The sequence below is a fragment of the Leguminivora glycinivorella genome, chromosome 12, assembly GCF_023078275.1.
Source record: "Leguminivora glycinivorella isolate SPB_JAAS2020 chromosome 12, LegGlyc_1.1, whole genome shotgun sequence".
Classification (NCBI taxonomy): domain Eukaryota; kingdom Metazoa; phylum Arthropoda; class Insecta; order Lepidoptera; family Tortricidae; genus Leguminivora; species Leguminivora glycinivorella.
In genome coordinates this window covers 748,163-769,569 of record NC_062982.1, presented here as the reverse complement: position 1 = coordinate 769,569, position 21,407 = coordinate 748,163, and the positions used below count along the sequence as shown (strand labels likewise).

Genomic DNA, 21,407 nt, shown 5'->3' with positions numbered 1-21,407 from the left:
AAGGCGCGTCTACACTCGCGTCATTAACCCGTTCAGCGAGAACACGGCCTTGCTTCTTTAAGGCGCCGTGATTGACGGAGACAAATTACTAGCGAGTCTGTTACACACGGTCGTAGTGGATACCTACGTACTATTTAAGGATCATTCCCTTGTATATAATAGAATAAATATGTAACAAACACAGGCTTAACAAATTACACACTATAACCAAACAGAAAGGAATGTACAGTCAACCAATTGGAACCCTAGGCCACTGTAGAACTATGTCATAGTGGCGTTATAAATCAGATTGTAAGAAATCTCCTCCTGTTTGTCATTTTGACATGGTTGTACAGTGGCCTAGGGTTCCAATCGGTTGACTGTAGTGCCACGAAATGTCTTCGTCTCAGCGTGTTGCTGATGACCTTTAGCGCTGATACATCCTTGTTAGAATCGTGGCACTATAGATTTTTTTAATTTATTATATTACTGTAGATATATATGTATTGTTGGGAACAGTTAATATATTATAAAATAAAGAAAAACAATAAAAATTAATACCTCAAACAGGATTCGAACCTGGGACCAATTGCTTTTCCGGAGCATTCGCTATGACCATTGACCAATTGAGCCCCGGAGACCTGGGATGCATGAGAATTCTTCCATGCCTAATATAATTATGTACCATATTATCTTACATCAAAATCATATAAACTAGTAAGAACTAAAACAATAATAAATAAATAATAATATTGGGGGACACCATACACAGATCAACCTAGCCCCAAACTAAGCAAAGCTTGTACCATGGGTGCTAGGCGACGCTATACTTACTTAAATAGATAAATACATACTTATATCATAGAAAACATCCATGACTCAGGAACAAATATTTGCCACACACAAATAAATAAATGCCCTTACCGGGATTCGAACCTGGGACCGCGGCTTAGCAGGCAGGATCTCTATGCGCTAAAAAACCTATAAATAAAACTAAATAACAAACGCCTTCTGAGCCGTGTGTCACAATGAGAGAATTACTTGGCACAATTTGCGTTAAACAATATCGAATAATAACTTCACTGCGCCGACTCACGGGCAATTCTATATTTAGCCAATCCTAATGGGTTGTAGAATTATTCAGTAATCAAGAGCTAAATATTAATATCTTTCCTGGACATGAGAACAGGCATTGATATGGCTATTAAACAAATAATAAAAACAAGTTTTTTTTTATTATAAATGGGCTTACTCTTGGCCACAGAATAGCCAAAGGCAAAGACGTGGCCTACGATGGAGTGAGCTCGTCAGCTCGCCCAGACTTGAAGGTTTATATGAGCTCGGGAATATAGCCGCTGGTAAGGAATTCCAGGCAGTCAGGCTGTATATTATAAACGGCGTTTTATCGTGTATTTTTTTTTATTTAAACTAACCATAAACTAGAACGTTCCTTTACTAATCCGCGAATTGATAACGTGCAAGTCAATCAGTGCTAACCTGTTGTACTTACTTGCGTATTTTTTACATGCAATTAATTTTCCCACCCTCCCACCGCAAAAATAAAAATAAATACGCAAATAAATACAACAACCCACAACCAAAAATACGAAACTCGACACGTGTTTCGCCTCTCTACGAGGCATGCTCAGGAGCTGATGTTGACGGTCCGAAGTTCCACAAGTTGGTCAGTTGCGGAACTTCGGACCGTCAACACAACAATTCGCGGATTAGCAAAGGAACGTTCTAGTTTATGATTAATATGGATTTCCGCAAAGTAACGCCTGATTCCATCGATTATTTAAACTAACCTCCGACGTTTCAGAGACGGCGTTGTTTCCGTAGTCTCGTATCAGACTCCAACAATATATCTTGAAAGTTTAAGAGTCGGTTACATCAAACCGTTTGTCACTGATTTAGCGTTCGATAAGTTGTATAATTGTATTGTATGGAATTACCATATCTTAAAGATCCACGGTATAATAAAGAGTACTATCGTATAGTATAGTTACCCCCTGTCAAAAACGCGAACAGTCGACCTGTCTATTTTAGTAAGTATGTCGTCGCTTAGCACCCATAGTACAAGCTTTGCTCAGTTTGGGGCTAAGTTGATCTGTGTAATGTGTCCCCAATATTTATTTATTTATATTTACTCACTCATGGTACGCGTTCATCTACACAAGCTTAGACTGTGTATATTTGATCGCCAGTGTCCGAGGTGTGATAGATCTCTGATGTGTGACTTTAATGTGTCTGTCAGATGTGGTTATGGAATCACATATTTTTCAACCACGTGAAACTCAAAACCATTTATAAAACAGTACAAAAAGCATAAAAATATTAAATACAGTGAAACCCAGCCCTCGTCAACCTTTTTACCACCCATAACAAGTTGAACACAAAAAGAATCTCACTATTCGAGGCGCGACCCAGTTTCTTTAATATAATGCAGGGATCGGCAACCTGCGTGCGGTTTATTCCGTGATTTTAATGTAAAAATGTTGCTTTGAATAAGCGGTCATCAATTTCGTCTGAAGTACAAAAATGTACTATGGATCATTGTATCTACATTGTTTGGGCGAAATATTTTGATTTTATGTTTAGTTTGCACAGGATAAACTAACCTTAAAATTTTATACATTCATTAGCGTAAAATATTGTACCCATTTCGATACACTTGGGGTAATGAAGTGTGATTTGATTTTCTACTTCGACTATCTAACAGCATAAGAAAATGGGTGAGTTTGCAAAATTAAATTTAAATATTAATGTGCTAATATATGACTTAATCAATAAAATTGAGTAACAGCAGCGTTAAAGTGAGCCCATTTTAGACGTTAACTATTTCTAGTAAGCACAAAGGTCAGACGTCGCCAACCTTTTGCGGGCTGTGTCGTGACAACGATGCTCATGCTCGAATCATTTATTTATTTAAAATTTATTGCACAAAAGAACAACTTAATGTACAAAAAAATGCGAACTTAATGCCATGAGGCATTCTCTACCAGTCAACCTTTGGGCAAAGCAGAGAAGATTGTAGGCGGTGCATTAAGATACCAATTTTGAAAAATCAATCAAAACCTTAGACATATAATATATTAACTTACATATAATTACATAGTATTAAAAAGGTCTAAAACTTTTGCTTTATTTCCCATCAACTAGCATTAGTTTTTCAGTGCATATTTATTTATTTATTTAAACTTTATTGCACAAAATATACAAAAATGTACAAATGGCGGACTTAATGCCAAAAGCATATGGTGCTTTTACTGCCGCACCAGAGCGCAATGTAGTTGAATTTTTGTCACGTCGAAACTTCAATGGGCCATTATGTACTCGTGAGACTCGTGTCGATTTAAAGCACTCCCTTCGATCTTATTTTAATAAAATTTATCGCCACTCGTTTCAAACTTCCCTTTTCTCCACTTGTATCGTAATGCACTATTTTCGCTTTCGCCAGCCTCTTATTTAAGAACAGTAATTGCCAACATTTTCTTCGAGTTCAATTAACTTTAACTTTTTTCATGTCAGTCGTGAACATTTTATTTAAGTTTATTGGTTGGGGACTCAGCGGGAAATCAGCGGTCTCGCTGAGTCTCATCCATTTTACTGCACACACATCTGTAATTTTACTTATTAAGTTTTCATAAGTTCTTATATTTCTATATCGTGCTGTGTTGGTAAATAAATATCTTTTTCAGTACAGATGGTGTTTTTTTACGCACTAGTGCGAGAAGTGGTTCATTATATGCCAGGTCGAAACTTCGGAGGGCCATCTGTACTGAAAAACGTCGTACGATACACGTGCGAAAAGGAAATTCGTAACTCGTGTCGCTTTAAAACACTCCCTTCGGTCGTGTTTTAATTTATCGCCACTCGTTTCGAACTTCCTTTTTTACGCACTTGTATCGTAATGTACTATTTTTTGTTTTTTTTTTTAAACGTGTGATCAGACGACGCCAACCTTTTGCGTGGTGTGTCGCGACAAAGATGCACGCGCTCGAGCCCCCTCGCCCGTTCAACAGCCAACTGAGGGTCTCACTGCCCTGTTGGTTACCCGTTCATTAAGGCATAGCTACGATTAAGATCATGTGTCGGGTGTATAGTAACTATACACCGTGTTTTTTTTGTCTTCCGTTAAATTCGACACGTCGTTAGGTTTATTATCAGGAACCATCCTGTATATCACTTTTAGTTAAATTCGCAAAAAAAAAAATTCATCATTTTCATACAATACATAATAAATGAATTCATTAGTGTGAGAGACCCTTAAGAATAACATTCAAGTTAGAGTCAAGTGATTGACGGCACATGTAATAACAAATAACATTAGAAATTGGTAAAGGCTGTCACACACGTGTTCAGTTATTTATTTTTTTTAATAACTCGATAACCGCAAGAGTTAAGCAGCAATTCCCGTCAACTTTGTACAATGCCACGTCAGCAAATTTTAATTGATCCTATTTTGTTACCAACATTTAGTAATATAATTCGACTTTCGTAAGATATATACAGGATAATTGTTATAATTAAGAAAATATAGATACTAGAGAACCTTAATGACGAAATAAAACTTAATAAAATCTCAATTCATTAACAAAATCTTGGTAACAAAATAGGAATTAATAAAAACAAATTTAACTTTTCCCTTAATTTTTGTACAAACTTTTCGAGAACTGCTGTAAGACGCTAGTTTCTTAGAGAAATTAATTGTATTTGATATAAAGGATCTTCCCTTAAACTTAACGGAATTCAATAAAGACAGGGTGTAGTATAACGTCATAGATACGTGTATTTGGCAGTTATAATTAGAGATGGGCTGAATATGGACTGATTCGGCCGAACATTCGGTTCAGCTCTTAGCATTACTTAATCAAACTTCAGTCAGCCAGTTAGACCATATATTTAAACCGGATTTCAATTTCAAAACTATTAAATTGATAATGACTACATATACCTACAATGTTCCTTAATACTGTTATAATTCTAAATAAATTAAGAACGTAATTGGAATAACATTTAGAATATTATTTAGTATAATGGGATTGGCGAATATATCGTTAATTAAACAGTACCTGCGGTAAATAAAGATACAAATATAGGTAGATTAGGATTAATAGACACCACCATCACAAACACAGAACATCCCGACATCCGTTATTCAACAAACCGCCATTGCTACAAAAGAGAAACGATACAAAAACAGTTTCCATTGTGCTTTTGTTTCATATGCCATACCCACGTGAGGGCCACAGAGCAGTGAAATACCAGAGTAACAACTTAATTTTGGCCCATTCAGTGTTAACCACGACACGCTGTCGTTTTGCCTATACGACCTATTTTCGCTACGTATGGAGAAATCCATGTCATCGGCTATGACCGTAGCTCAGAGGTGAATGTGTTAACTAACAGCTTCCTAGTCTAATCAGTAACCATGATGCCTAAATGTGCAAGAAGTCCAAGCTCAAATAGAACTTATATTTTTGTGTATTTACTTATTATAGATTTTTGTTCTATTTGTCACTTCAGCAGCGAAATGGTTAGTAAGATAAAATTTCAGATTCAGATTGTGCCTTTGTGCCTTTTATTTCATGTGCCATACACACGCGAGAGCCACAGAGCTAGAAGTCAAATTAAATTTAACTCAGGTTAAATTTAACTTTTGACAATCAGAAAGGTCACCAGTCGATGCCAACTAAGGTAAAACCGGCCAAGAGCGTGTCGGGCCACGCTCATTGTAGGGTTCCGTAGTTTTCCGTATTTTTCTCAAAAACTACTGAACCTATCAAGTTCAAAACAATTTTCCTAGAAAGTCTTTATAAAGTTCTACTTTTGTGATTTTTGTCATATTTTTTAAACTTATGGTTCAAAAGTTAGAGGGGGGGGGACGCACTTTTTTTTCCTTTAGGAGCGATTATTTCCGAACATATAAATATTATCAAAAAACGATCGAAGTAAACCCTTATTCATTTTTAAATACCTATCCAACAATGTATCACACGTTGGGGTTGGAATAAAAAAAAATATCAGCCCCCACTTTACATGAAGGGGGGGGGGGGTACCCTAATAAAACAATTTTTTCAATTTTTTATTTTTGCACTTTGTTGGCGTGATTGATATACATATTGGTACTAAATTTCAGCTTTCTAGTGCTAACGGTTACTGAGATTATCCGCGGACGGACGGACGGACGGACGGACAGACAGACATGGCGAAACTATAAGGGTTCCTAGTTGACTACGGAACCCTAAAAAGACAATAGAAAATTTTACTGCCTTTCTGGTGGATGACACCCATAGCAGTTATTTTCTACTTTTAAATGTCGTTTTTGTTAAGTTATAAAGTGGTTACTCTGCCATTTTGTATCTCCGTGGTATTACCAACATGCCGGACCTAAACCGCGACTTGCAATTTCCGTAAAATTCTTCGATAACTTACAAAACAAGCCAATATGAACTTTAGACTACAGCAATAAAACCAGTTTTCCAACAAATAATAAAGGTTGGCTTTGTCTTTGGTATTAATTTTTAAGTTTAAATTTTCGAATTCCAATAGAACGAACGCCGAGCGGCTTTGCTTCGATTTTTAAAAGTGGCCAGTGTTTTAAAAAGGAAAAATCACAAACTTTTAATTAAAACAGGTTACCTAAGTCAAACATTTTCGCGCATTTTTAGTCGATTTTAAAAGTAATACACATTGCTTAGGGCCACTTGCACCAACGAAAATGGAGAGTTAACCCGAGGTTAACCCACCGCTTTATATGGAATTTGACAGTTGATAGCCCACTAACCCTGAGTTATGTGGTTGGTGCAAGTGGGCCTTATAGTTTTAAACTTTCGTCTTCGTGATAGGTTAATTATATAGGTATTAATAGGAAAATATGCGTTAAAAATACAATAATATCCAAAATTATAAACTGAAATAGATACCATTCACTAAAGAAAAAGCGATCAAGCCGACTGGTGTTACTACTTAAAAAAACAAATCAAAAAATATTTATTACAATTAGTTGATTAGTTCCCTACGTCAATATCCAAAACCTGGAATTGGAATTACATACGCTGGTCCTGCTTACCATGGAAAAGGGGGTTAGGGGGTTACCATGGAAAACCAGCGTCAAAGTATCCAAAAGGTACCTTGACAAACCGAGTGGAAACCTTTTCAGTGACGTTTAAACGCAATGATATTGACATATTTTTGTAATTGTTTAACCCTTTATAGGGCACCGGTCTCAAAAAAGACCACCCTTTGTTGTAGAGAATTTTTTTACAGGATTGTTTGAACTCACGATTTTTTTGAGTCTTGCCCGTTAAAGGGTTAAGCGTTCTGAATAAATTTTTATTTCTATTCTATTCCATCCATACTTAATATTATAAATAGGAAAGCGTGTGTCTCTGTTTGTTTGTTCGTCTTTCACGAAAAACGGAGCGACGTATTGACGTGATTTTTTTAGTGGAGATAGTTGAAGGGTGGAGAGTGACATCAGCTGATTTTTGTCTCTTTCTAACCCTCCACTTCCCTAAAACCCTTTCCCTTTGTATAGAGCATTCAGCAGTTTTGCAAAAGATATATATAATGCAAAAGATATATATATAAGGAAAAGATAGTTTTAAATATAGCAAGATGACTTTATTTAAAATTGTATGGATCACTTTTAAATACTAAGTATAAGGAAAATATTTTGATCTACTTTCTAAATAGTGCCTTTAAAATATGCCTTCCTTAGTTTCATAATTTCATCAGCTACAATAGACGCTGACTGTACAATTTATGGTCTCCGCTTATCCTCGAAAAGCCAAAAAATACAATAAAAAACTAACAATGTCATCCACACAATCGCGAGCCGTAAAGATAGAGCCGAGATGCGGGTGTCACCATAAAGTCACATTTCCAGGCCTTCGCACACAGATCACTTGTCTCCTAGATTAACCACTCTTGAACTTAACTTTGAGGTCTTAGCACACTATGTCAAGACTCACTTTCTATGGACACACGTGGATGACGCGTGGTAACGCGTAAATGTGCTGTAATTAATTCAATTCAAATTCAATTCAAAATATCTTTATTCATGTAGGCCTAATTACAAGCTCTTATGAATAGTTCATTACATATATATTATGATCTAATCTAACCTAATTATCAGAGCAATTTATTGTTGTAATTATTGTTCATAATAATATTGAGTATATAATATACAATTTCATATAAAAATAATCGTTAAACAAAAAATATATAATTAGGTTGTACCTTGTATATATAAAAATACATGAATTGTCTAGAATATTTCTAGGAAAAATCCAATGTCCAAAAAAATACAATATTAATTTCATCAACAATATTAATAAAAACATAAGTGCCACGCTCTATTGGGATCGATCTATTATCACTGACAGGACTATTGTAGCCAATAAGCCTGACATTGTGATAATAGATCGACCGCAACGCCGGGCCGTGCTCGTCGACATCACCATCCCCCATGATGAGAATCTCGTGAAAGCCGAGAAGGACAAGTCGCTGCTGGCTGCACCCTAGGTTAGGTTTTTTATAATGTGTTTATATGTTTTATATTGTTTTGTAAGTGTTTTATTTTATTTTACTTTTATACTCATATTGTAAAAAACCTAATCTAAGAAAAGAGATAAATAAAGGAAAAACATAAAAATAAGAAACCATTTCGAATAACAAATAATCCCACGTTGTTTTATCATTCATGTATATAATTATATTATACTACATAAGGGTTAAATTTCAATATTTAGCTTTGAATCGAGTTGGTGTTGGAGTTGATATAGTGTGCTAAGACCTTTATGGTGATACTAGCTTTTTCCTGTGGCTTCGCTCGCGTTAGAAAAAGCAAAAAGTAGCCTATGTCACTCTCCATCCCTTCAACTATCTCCACTTAAAAAAATCACGTCAATTCGTCACTCCGTTTTACCGTGAAAGACGGACAAACAGACACACACACTTTCCCATTTATAATATTAGTATGGATTCTTCAATGTAACAGTGATAAAATATTGCGAGTGACTAAATTTAAAAAAAATGTAAGAATTTAATAGGTATTCATAAAACAATTTTGTGGAATGTGGAGTCCATTTGAAATAGTCTTCGCCGCCGACAGCGCGAATAAATATGGAATTTTATCCGCACTAAGGAGGATCGAAGGAAACGCGTTCCCATTTATTTTAATTTGAACCTATTTCATCTTTTCTGAGTTTTTTTGGACTTCGTTTTTCTAGTAGTGTTGAATGCTTATTCCTTTATTCATCTTTCGTCTTAAGTTAGGCTGTTTATAATATGAATATAAAAGTAAAATACAAAACCACTTACAAAACAATAAAAAAAAATTAAACATATTATAAAAAACCTAACCTAGGGTGCCGCCAGCAGCGGGGCAGGGCCCAAGCTGCCGGTGGTTAGGACTGCAAAGAGAGGAACCGTCGGACTATCCGCGCCGTGTCCAATATCACCGCCTTCTGCATCTGGCCCTTGATTTAGCCACCTAGCGAGAGTCTCTTAAGATGTTGGTCGACACTCTTCGCTATGAGACCGTTCACTGAAACGACTATCGGGACAATAATCGTCGAATCAACATTCCACCTGGTGGTTATCTCGTAAACCAAGTCTAGGTAGTTACTGGACTTGTCCTTCTCGGCTTTCACGAGATTCTCATGCTTTATTATTATGAAGGTTGCAAAATACAGGGTATTAAACTATTTGGTAAATATTAAACATTTTGGAAAAATAGAAACTGAAAGTATTTCGGTCAAACATTTTTTATAGAATGGTCTCTCCTGAAGACTCCTGAAAAAGCGCTGGTGGCCCAGCGGTAAGAGCGTGCGACTTTCAATCCGGAGGTCGCGAGTTCGAACCCCGGCTCGTACCAATGTGTTTTTCGGAACTTATGTGCGAAATGTCATTTGATATTTGCCAGTCGCTTTTCGGTGAAGGAAAACATGGTGAGGAAACCGGACTAATTCCAATAAGGTCTAGTTACCCTTCGGGTTGGAAGGTCAGATGGCAGTCGCTTTCGTAAAACTAGTGCCTATGCCAAATCTTGGGATTTGTTGTCAAAGCGGACCCCAGGCTCCCATGAGCTGTGGCGAATGCCGGGATAACGCAAGAAGGATGATGATTTTTTATAGAATGGTCTCTCCTGAAGACATATCGAAGTTTAATATTATCAATATCAAAATATTATAAATGGGAAAGAGTGTGTGTCTGATTGTTTGTCCGTCTTTCACGGCAAAACGGAGCGACGAATTGATTTGATTTTTTATGTGGAGATAGTTGAAGGGATGGAGAGTGACATAGGCTACTTTTTGTCTCTTTTTCTGACTCCCTACTTCCCTAGAATGGGGGGTGGAAGTTTGTATGTAGCAATCCTCAATTTTAGAATTTGTCGCGAGCAAACCGCGGGCAAAGGCTAGTGTTTTTATATTGAAACTGTGATGAAAAACATTGTGTGTAACTAGGCGCGTAAGAATATTGCAAAGTCGGGTCTTTAAATAGCTCCGGTAAGCGATTTAACTTAGTCACGTTATCAATATTCTTCCTCCTCATGTTGCATAATTTTGCAACACATTTGCTAACGATTATGTATGTATGTATGTATGTATGTATGTATGTAAACACTTTATTGTACATAAGACAAGTTAGGACATAGAAATACAGTATAGTTATGGTGTACGAACTTATTGTTAAGTTGACAAGTATAACATGACCTATAACTTTCGAACTTATAAGTTGGTTGAATAAATAAACCAATAAACTTATCCTTATAAGGGATCTCTTCCAGTCAACCTTTGAGCGAATTGAGAGGAAAAATTAAAACATGATAGACAAACGAACACTATGTACAGAAAAGAAAAATTTATAGTTCAATTATTAACCCAGTAATAAGTAGAACCTGCAGCCTATTATACCAATATATACAAATACATATAAATATATACACCTTATATTATTAATGAATGAAGTTCAAATCAAACCCGAGGTGAGGCTGCCTACGAGGAATGCCCAGTGAACTCTAGCTGGCTTTGTCGCGAGTTGAGTAATCCGATTGCGTTACAAAGCGCGCGTTTAGTTCACACCAAATCCAATTACACGAGCTAGGCGTACAACTGTTGTACCACATATCGGTTAACCTTTACAAAATGTAGAAAATTAAGGGCATTTTCTTCTAATCTATTCTATGAGAACATAGAATAACCACAATACAAAATTAAAATAAATAAAAACCCACACACCCGATTCAGCTTTCAAACAAAAATAAACGAAATCTAAATCGGTTCATCGGTTCGAAAGCTACGATGCCACAGACAGACACACACACAGACAGACAGACAAACAGACAGATAGATCCGTCAGACTTAAAGATAACGGCTTACATACTCGCATTTCTCTATGAAAACGTGGACAACATTTTTTCTAAACATTTTTATATTCACGCTTCCGGCGGGACTTGAACCCGCACCATTTTTGCAATCCGTGCAATGCTCTTACCAATTGAGCTACGGAAGCCACGCCGGACTTCGCAAATCTTTCCATGCCTTTCCTTTTGTACACACGTCTTGGGGTGACGTCTATTGGGATTGCAAAAATGGTGCGGGTTCAAGTCCCGCCGGAAGCGTAAATTTTTCCATTTTTTCCTTTAATATAAAAATGTTTAGAATCGTTAGCAGACGTTTCTGCTTAATAAAAAAAAAAAAAAACTTTTTTTCATCATCATCCTCTTGCGTTATCCAGGCATCCGCCACGGCTCTTGAGAGCCTGAGGTCCACTTTGACAGCTAATCCCAAGATTTGGCGTAGGTACTAGTTTTTACGAGAGCGACTGCCATCTGACCTTCCAACTCGAAGGGATACCAGGCCTTATTGGGATTAGTCCGGTTTCCTCACGATGTGTTCCTTCACCGAAAGCCACCAGCGCTGTAGCTTTTACCGCTACATAAGTAATTTGACAAAATAATAGTACAAAATGTTGAAACTAAAAAGCTAACATTTTTTTTATCCAGAAATAGAAAAAATAACCGCTGTTGACATAATGATCGTTAATATTTTGAAGTGGATACATAAATCAATTAAATAAATAATCAGTAATGCTGCTTCGCTCGGAGTTGCGAAAGAAAAACGAATAAAAATAAAAATTCGCTTTTTTTTTGGGATCTAAGACTAAGCTAGATCGATTGTTCACCCCCCAAAACCCCCACATAACAAATTTCAACGAAATCGTTAGAGCTGTTACCGAGATCGCCTATAAACATCCGCTTTCGCTTCAGTCAGTAAGATATTAAAAATCCGAAATTCAATCAAGGTAAACATCATCAGTATTCAGACAGTAGCATGTTATTAACTTATTACTGGAACTTTCATCGAAAACAAAATTATATAAATGTAAATCGGTTGAAATAAGTTTAATTAATGAAAATTTTATAATGGGTTGATGTTTGGAAATGCAATCATGATATATAATGTTACAAAGCTATTTAAAATTTCAGGGTTTCGTTGCATTCCACATGAAACTGGTGACCACAAAGTTGGTTTGATTGTGCGAAAATATTACAAATTAAATTGTCTTTTACATTATTATTGTATATTAGCAGTGGGAACATTAAATAAATGTTTATACTTTATACTTAATTAAAAAACTGTATTAGGGTGAATCAACTTTTTCTTGTCTGCCTTCTCAACTTCTTCTTTTTATTGCCATGGCTACGGTCTCCTGAATCACGCTGGCTTTATGCAAAAATATGCTACTTAAACTTTGCAAACATGCCGTTACAATAATAATGATATTATTGTTTATCATCATCATCATCATTTCAGCCATTAATCGCCCACAGCTGAGCATAGGCCTCCCTTCGTATACTCCACTTATCCCGTATCTTATACTTATTATTATAGTTATGTATATTTATTATTAACAAGCTCTTTCCTTAATTTCCACCTATAAACTTGGACTACATACATGCTTGCATAATTTCAGTAGCATAATTTTGCAAAAAAACTGTGTGACTCAGGGGACCGTAACCATGGCAATAACAGACAAGAAAAAGTTGATTCACCCATTTCCATTTCATGTCATTAAATATTTATCTCAGAATTATAATTAGGTATTAGTTTAAAAAATACCACACGAAAAAATTACAATGAAATATTAGATACTCGAGGTGCCCAGTATATATGTGACAAGAATTCACTATTTCTGAAAAATTTTTACAACTCCCTCCCCCCTACTCATTTGATTATCTTCTACCTATTTCTGTCTGATTTCTACAAGTTTAAGTTATTTCAAGTGAATATATTTGTTAGTTTAAATTTTGTCACTTATCTATTAAAAAAATGTATCACTTACCTAAAAACAACACTAGCATCCTCCCCCAACCGCTCCGCTTCCCCAACGCTCCACAGCAGCCGCACCTCCCCTCTCCCCCCCAACGGCCCGCTCACCACCCGAGCCGGCACAAACCTCCTATACCGCACACTTTTCACCACCCGTGGCCTAAAATACACACTAGACCACTTATCACTACCGAAACCGTCACTTGTTTCGTAGCCGTCACTTGTTTCAAATTCAAATTTGGAATAGCGTCGTTTGTGCTTGTGCTTGGGCACGAACTGGGGGGTGTCGTCATGGCAAGGGCGCTCGAGGGGGGAGGTAGGGGTGAAGTTGCCGCGGACGAAGGGCCCACGATGGAGTAGAGCGTGTAGTCCCGGAGTGTGTCGTCGAAACGGAGGTGGACTGGAAAGAAAAGATTGAATTAGCACTACATAGTACATCGTCTTAAAAGCCACACTAGTGTCCCCTGAGCATTGGAGACATGAGTGGACGCTTGGAGCGGAACATTCGGTGGGGCGTGCCTAGTAATGTAGAAATTGCAGAACATTCCCAAAAAGCGGAAACATTCTTGAGAATGTTCGCAGAACATTCTTGCAACATGAAATTTATTGTTTAAACGAGAGAATATACTTAAAATAAAGTTTAAATGGGCATAATATAAAACTATATGTTATTATACATATAATATTGTCTATTACAGTTAGCTATTTTGTTGATAAGTGATAAGTTTGTGATGGTCGTCGCAGAGGGCGAGCCACACATTTGGCGCCCCACGTTGGGCGCCAAATGTGATGGTCGTCGCCGAGGGCGAGCCACACATATCCTTCAGCCTACGCGCCTTTTATTTATAAAGAACTCTTAGGTCTAATTACACTGGTATCGCTCCAGACGGGAGCGAGCTATATCCAACTATATATATGAATATGATACGTATATGTGATAACCCGAGGTTTGGCAGCGTGCCCTGGAAATAGTGGATAACGGAACGTTCCCCGGGGAACAGGGTCGGGATTAAACCGTCCTGGCTGACTACGCGTGACTCCGCGCGGCCCGGATAGGTAGAAGGGTGCACTGGGGATAACTTGCCCTGGCTAACTACGCGTGACTCCGCGCGGCCCGGGAAGCTATACTACTGGGGTAAGGGGGGGGAGGAGAGTCTCCTGGCTAACTACGCGAGATCCACGCGGCCCGGAGACTTATACCTAGGGGACACCTGGGGCGAACGCGAGGTTCCACGCCGCCACACCAGGCGGAGCAGCCGTTGTGCCTTGCTCGGGCTCAGCACACCGACTGACCGTCGGTCCGCGCTCCGCGCGGTTATATGGGCGCGCGGCGCCGGCGGGCCGCGGTGGTGTGTGTAGCCGGAGTAGTCTGCTCGTCGCGCGTCGCGCTACACCGCTCCGGATGCTGTCCGTTGTGACGATGTAGGGTCGTCACAAGTTACCAATAAGTTGCTTAAATTCTCACTATACTTTAGGGAACATTTCGACTTTCTTTTAGTCCTGACTTTTTTAAATTGGGTACCGAACTATTATTTCTTGATTGATTGATTGATTGATCTTGATTTGGTCATGTCAAAATATAAATTAGAATAATTAAAAATATACTTGTAGACAAAACCACTAAAACTAACTGTAAACAAAATTATTTGTTATTATATAAAAAGTTAAATATATTACCAGTTCATGAAAAAGTTAAGTACCTAATATGTTTAGAGAACTACGGCCTTGATAGTTTTAAAATATGTAGAAAAACAATTCGTAATTTTAGGCTAAGCACAAAACGGAAATATGTACAATATAATGCTAATAATTACTACGGCCAAAGAACTCGCAAATACATAATACCTAAGATTCTCAATCAGCTAAACAGTTCAATTGATCGATGTAATAGTAAACAGATGTTTAAAAAAATATTAAAGTCAACACTATTAGATAATATAACTGCCTAAGTAGTGGATTTTCAGTTAACATATCATGTCATGTAAATATTAGTGGGTAGGAATGCGTAGATATTTCGTTTCACGAGAGCGACATGTTGCAGATCGTAAGAACATATAAATAAGGTTCATAGACACTGCTGTCGTGAGACGAAGTAGGTACGCAAACGCATGCTAGTTGTAAGTTGCATTGTGGTTTGTGGTAAACAACTTAATTAAGGTAAAATATGTTTGAGAGCGCACTATTCGCCAACAAACTGGTTCCAGTTTGGCGAAAAGAAAAAAATGTAATATAGTCATAAGTTTTTTTGAAATAAATAAATAAAAAAAATAAATAAATAAAAAAAATAAAAAGGATCGCTGTCAGGATCGAACCTGAGAACATCGGCATACATCATAGTATAAACTACGAAGTTACTAAGTATTCTGGTAAATTCTCGTTCTCAAGAACATTCTCAGAAGTTACCGAAAATTCTCATGAGAAAAGTTTTGCAACTTTGGAAACTTCTCGTCCGTGCATTGCTAGGCGTGCCTATTCCATCCCATATCCTAGCGTCTGCGCCATGTAAAATATGTATTGCGACAGAGGAGTAAATAACACACGTAAGTGGTTCTAACTGGCTGGACTGATCTTTATTTGTCTGCCTACATATATACATACATACATGCAATCACGCCTGTATCCCATCAAGGTGTCCGCAGAGCACATAAAACTACTCAAGTTTCAGTGCCACTCTTGACAAATAAGGGGTTGAAAGAAAACAAAACTGTGACGTTGCATATAGGTTACCATTCTCCCGCCTACTAATTAAAAGCTAATACTACGATACCCACGGGAAGAAAAGGGGTGATGAAATTCCTAGCTTCACATACGAAAGTATATACATATGACAGGTGCGGACGAGTGTGCGACCACCCTATGCGTCGATTCAGGACTCTTGTATGAGCTTCAATAGTTAGATATGCACGTCACACGCCTAGTGCGTGCTCTCAGACCTTAGAATAAGTCAACTCTTTAGTAGCTGTTTGAAGCAACGCTCAAAAGATCAGCTACTTGACGTAGACGTCATTTGCTATAGCGCCAACTGCGTCGATGTTCAAAAGACGCTAGTGTGGGTTTTAAAGCACAAACTTAAATCTATTCTGCAATAAAATTGAGTAGTTACCTAATAAAAGTTTCTAAAGTAAGAACTGCAATAGTAATAAAAGAACTTAGGGGCATGTTATTTAATTTTTACTGTTAAATAAATTTAATCCATTTAATATTAGTGGTTCTAAAATAAAATACCTGAATGCTTAATCAAATGTTACGCTACGCTAAAACACAATCACATAAGAAATGACAGCAATTAAATTATCGCATTAATATTGGGACCATAATTGTTAACTCATTAGTCATAAGTCTGATTAAAAATACATATATGCAATGTAAACTCAGTATTATACTTCAATAATAAATGTTCTTGTTATGATAATGTTCATGTTATCACGAGTCAACACCAAGTATTAGTCACAAAGACATTACAGAAGGCTTTGTCACCCAAATAAATCCCCAGAAGATGAAAATATTAATAATGCAACATTTAATCAACGGCACTAATCACCTCCAAAATTGAATACTCAGCAAGTGGTTTTAATTATCATTGTCGTATCAGATATATCGGAGCTGCTGAGGAAACATGCTAACGCGGAGGAATTTTGCGGTGAGGGGGGGGTTGGGAAAATTAATTATCTATTCGCGGATTAACATTGGAATGTTTTAGATTTTGATTTTCACGCCTCGATTGTAGAGGATTCAGATATTTTGTGAATGGCTTAGTGCGTTTTCACATTATCCATACCGATATCGGATGTCGGACCGATATCTCATACATTACAGGCGCTATCTTGGATTTTTCCCTTGATTTCAACATCCTTCCGACATCCGAAATCGGATCGGATAATGTGAAAACGGATTAGGCGCTCCTATAGCTATAAATCGCGTTGTGCCTAATCAATTTATAGATGTTCATGGATAAGAAATAAAATCCATACTAATATTATAAATGGGAAAGTGTGTGTGTCTGTTTGTTTGTCCATCTTTCACGTCAAAACGGAGCGACCAATTGACATCATTTTTTAATTGGAGATAGTTAGAGGAATGGAAAGTGTCATAGACTACTTTTTGTCTCTTTCTAACGCGAAAAGCTAGTGTTGCATAATTATATTTTCATAGTTATCTATTATACGACGTATGTTATTTGATAATATGATGAAAACCAGAAATCAGATCTATCCCACCGGTGGCCCATTTCTCAAAACTGAAAGTTACAAGTTACAAACGGAAGTCTCTTTCCAACTTGTCATATTAGACAGTGACTACCACTTGTAAATTGTAACTTGTAGCTTCGAGAAATGGGCCCCTGGAATCATCATAAAGAATATAAATTCCAATAGCATTGCCGATTCCTACAGCAGCGCGTGAAAGCTAGCCTAATACCGAATCCGGGGCAAGTAATCCGTTGTCACCCGCGGCTTAGACTCGTTGCGGTTTGGAACAGGGAAAAATACGAGGAGGGAAAAGTAACAGCGAGTTTTTACGGCAAAGTAATGGTAAACTCGTTAAAAAATCGTATTATTGAAAACTAAAATATATATATATCATATACTAAAGGAAAAGCGATCAAGCCTATGGGTTCGATTCCCGGCTTCGCCACCAGTAGGCTTGATCGCTTTTTAGTGTATCTTAGTTTTTTAACTTTTTTGTTTTTTGTCGAGCTCTCAATATTTTTAGTTGCATACAGCATAGTCAGGGATTTGGTTTTGCAAGTCACGCTCGTGCCCATGCACGTAAAAGCTGATTCAAAATACCAACATACTTTCTTTATATAAAATTGATTATAGCTTGTTAGGCCGTCGCCGTCGAGGGATATGTGGAGGAGGTCATCATCAGTTAGGAATAACTTTCAGGTTTGATATTAATAATGAGTTTGTATCTAGTGTTTCCTACTTCTAGCATAGTGTAGATTTTTTTGTTAGTCAATCTTCGAGTGTAGTGTGAGCTGCAATGTGCAATTGTGCACCGAATTGAACAGGAAGCTGAATGCGATTATTATGTGATATTAACGATAGAAATTTGACATTAATAATGAGTTTGTCACATGACCACACGGAGTTAGATTGTTCCTACTCTTAACAAAAATACTAAGTACTTTAGTACGAGTACGCAAGTCCAAGTATTTCCATTCCCTAACCGCAGGAAATTGCCCCCGGCGGACATTTTTGGGGCACGCCTTCGTTTCCTGGGCCCGATGGCAGGTTCCGGTTCCATGTGAAGTGGAAAAAAAATTTGGGACTCTTTTTTTCGCCTAGTAGGATAGAAAGGGCTCGTGATTCTGAGTAGGAAAACCTTTAAATTTACCTATTTTGGAAAAAAAAGTTTTTGAGTCTTTATTCGCGAAAATGTTCTAGCTTTAGCAGCATGATTTTGCTCTCGAGCGCGAGGTACAGTCGCCATCAAATATATACGTATTGTATATCGGAGCCATCGGAGGCAAGACAGAAATATCTAAACATACTCTGTTAAATATGTGTTCGGATATTTTTGAGCTCCTCAGCATCTTTAATATTATGGCGACAGGACTTTACATAAATAAATATAAATATTTGGGGACAACTTACACAGATCAACCTAGCCCGAAACTAAGCAAAGCTTGTACTATGGGTGCTAGGCGACGATAAACTTATATAGATAAATACATACTTATACGAAATATGTGTGTTCATCACACAAATATGCCCAATGCCCTTACCGGGATGCGATCCCCGGACCGTGGCTTAGCAGGCAGGGTTACTACGCGCTAGGCCAAACAGGCCGGTCAAAACTCAAAACGCAGTAGGTAAGTATAGTTATTTCCACCACACTGCTCTTGATATTTCTAATATGGATGAGAAATTTGCTTTTTATCCCCAAGAGAGCAAATTCATCCCAAGTGCAAAGGTTAATTCTACCGGCCAGCTTAGGAAATCAAGTTCAAATTTGTAGGATATTAAGTACCAAAGACATATAGCTACAGTCTAGGAAAAAAACGTACCTCAGAACCATAATATAGGAAAAGGTACGGTGGCCTAGATGAGAGCGTTACACCTTTGAGGGACGCTCGGCTAGATGGCGCTAATATATTATTAATATTTGACATTTTAGCACATATCAAGCTAAGAATATGGGCCAAATTGTCAAACCTGAGGTTTAAAAGTTTTAAGCCTGTGTCGAGAGATGGCAGTCTATGCCCTGTGATTACATATTTTACTTTGACAGTAACTCTCTATAATACTTGATCCTCTTTGATATTACTTAGCACTCTTGTGGGTAAAATGCAACTTAGTCATCAATCAACTTTAGACGATAAACGCACCCACTACTTTGTCAATAACAATGATTTTATCAGTTAAATACAATTCTGCTGTAAAATACTCAGGAAACGTGCCTTAAGTACTTTTATGTACCATAAAAGTTACAAACTCGCATTGTTACAAAGTTACAAATTTCTTCCCGAACTCCAGGAAAAGATCGAAAACAAATATTTTTAAAAGGTTTTTTAATGTGCGCACATCTCTCACGTCTCCGAATATGCCTACATGCCTAAAGTGCCTCAGATAAAATACTTACCTACTGTGAAAAAGATTTTAACATAAAAACTTGTTTCAATTTAGACTTTATGAAGAAGGGTATAAAGTTAATTTTTGTGTTTGATGGTTGAGTTTCGAATAATTGAACAGTGCCAGTCTTTTGCTAGATAATCTCTATAAACGTAAAACTGATTGCTTTTTCTGAGGGGAAGTCGGGACGGCTTTATGCAATTTTTAATCTTCTGAAACTGGGAGGTTTAAAAATCACTTGTATTAATCGATGGAATCAGGCATTACTTTGCGGAAATCCATGTTAATTATAAACTAGAACGTTCCTTTGCTAATCCGCGAATAGATAATGTGGAAGTCAATCAATGCCAACCTGTTATTTACTTGCGTATTTTTACATGCACTTAATTTTCCCACCCTCCCACCGCAAAAATTAAAAACGCAAATAAATACAACAACCCACCACCAAAAATACAAAACTCGACACGTGTTTCGCCTCTGCGAGGCATCCTCAGGTGCTGATGTTGACGGTCCGAAGTTCCGAAGTTGTGGTTCTCCACTTAAAAATCACGTCAATTCGTCGCTTTGTTTTGCTGTGAAAGACGAACAAACAAACCAACACACACACTTTCCCATTTATAATATTAGTATAGATGCAAGCAGTAGGTACTTCAGAGTGCAATTATTTTTCCTGTGCGGCCTGGAATGCATCAAATTCAGGCCGCGCTTCCCGTCTCTAATAGAAAAATAGTATACACACCTTGGCCTGAAAATAAGGAAGCCTTAGATCGCATGTTTGATAACTTCGGGACAATTAGGTACATGTGATCTTTTTTTTTTACTTTACTGGCTGGTTGATCGCTGATACCCAATGTAACGTTATTATCCTCCTTTTCGCACTTGTATCGATAAAGTATTTGCATTGTTGTATAATATCGTTCCTCTCAAATGAATAATAGGGATTTCAGGGTAAAATTATGGAATCAATTCATTACGGGGACGGAAAAATACAATTTTCCTCATCCTGATTTTATTTTGTGGAGAGTTCTGACTCACACGAGTGTTACTGTAAGACCTTCCTAATGTTATTTATTTTGACGTAAGACATGTGACGTTGCCCGTGTGGTGACGGGTTAAGAATTTCACCACCCCCAGTCTTCCCGTAGGTGTCGTAGAAGTCGACTGTGGGATTTGGGTGAAATTGTGGCGTAGCCTCTCGGCTGGCAACCTGTCACTGCAATGTCACAATTTTCGTTTTCTTTCAACCCCTTAATTGCCAAGAGTGGCACTGAGACTTTAGTAGTTTCATGTGCTCTGCCTACCCCTTTATGGGATACAGGCGTGATTGTATGTTGTATGTTGTTTTGTGACGTAAGATATTTGACACTTGCTTTTATTTTATTGTTAAGGGTCTTTAATCATACTTATTTTGTAGGTATAAAAAAAAAAAATTAAAAAAAAGATATACATAATAGGTAGGTTGATGAGCCTAACGACGTGTCGAATTCAAATGTGAATATATAAGTAACAT

At 37.3% G+C, this 21,407-nt stretch overlaps 1 pseudogene; it reads right to left on the bottom strand.

The window, feature by feature from the left end:
• The window catches only part of LOC125231940, an 81,448-nt pseudogene extending 67,308 nt beyond the window's left edge, over positions 1–14,140 (bottom strand).
• Between the last annotated feature and the right edge of the window lie 7,267 nt (positions 14,141–21,407).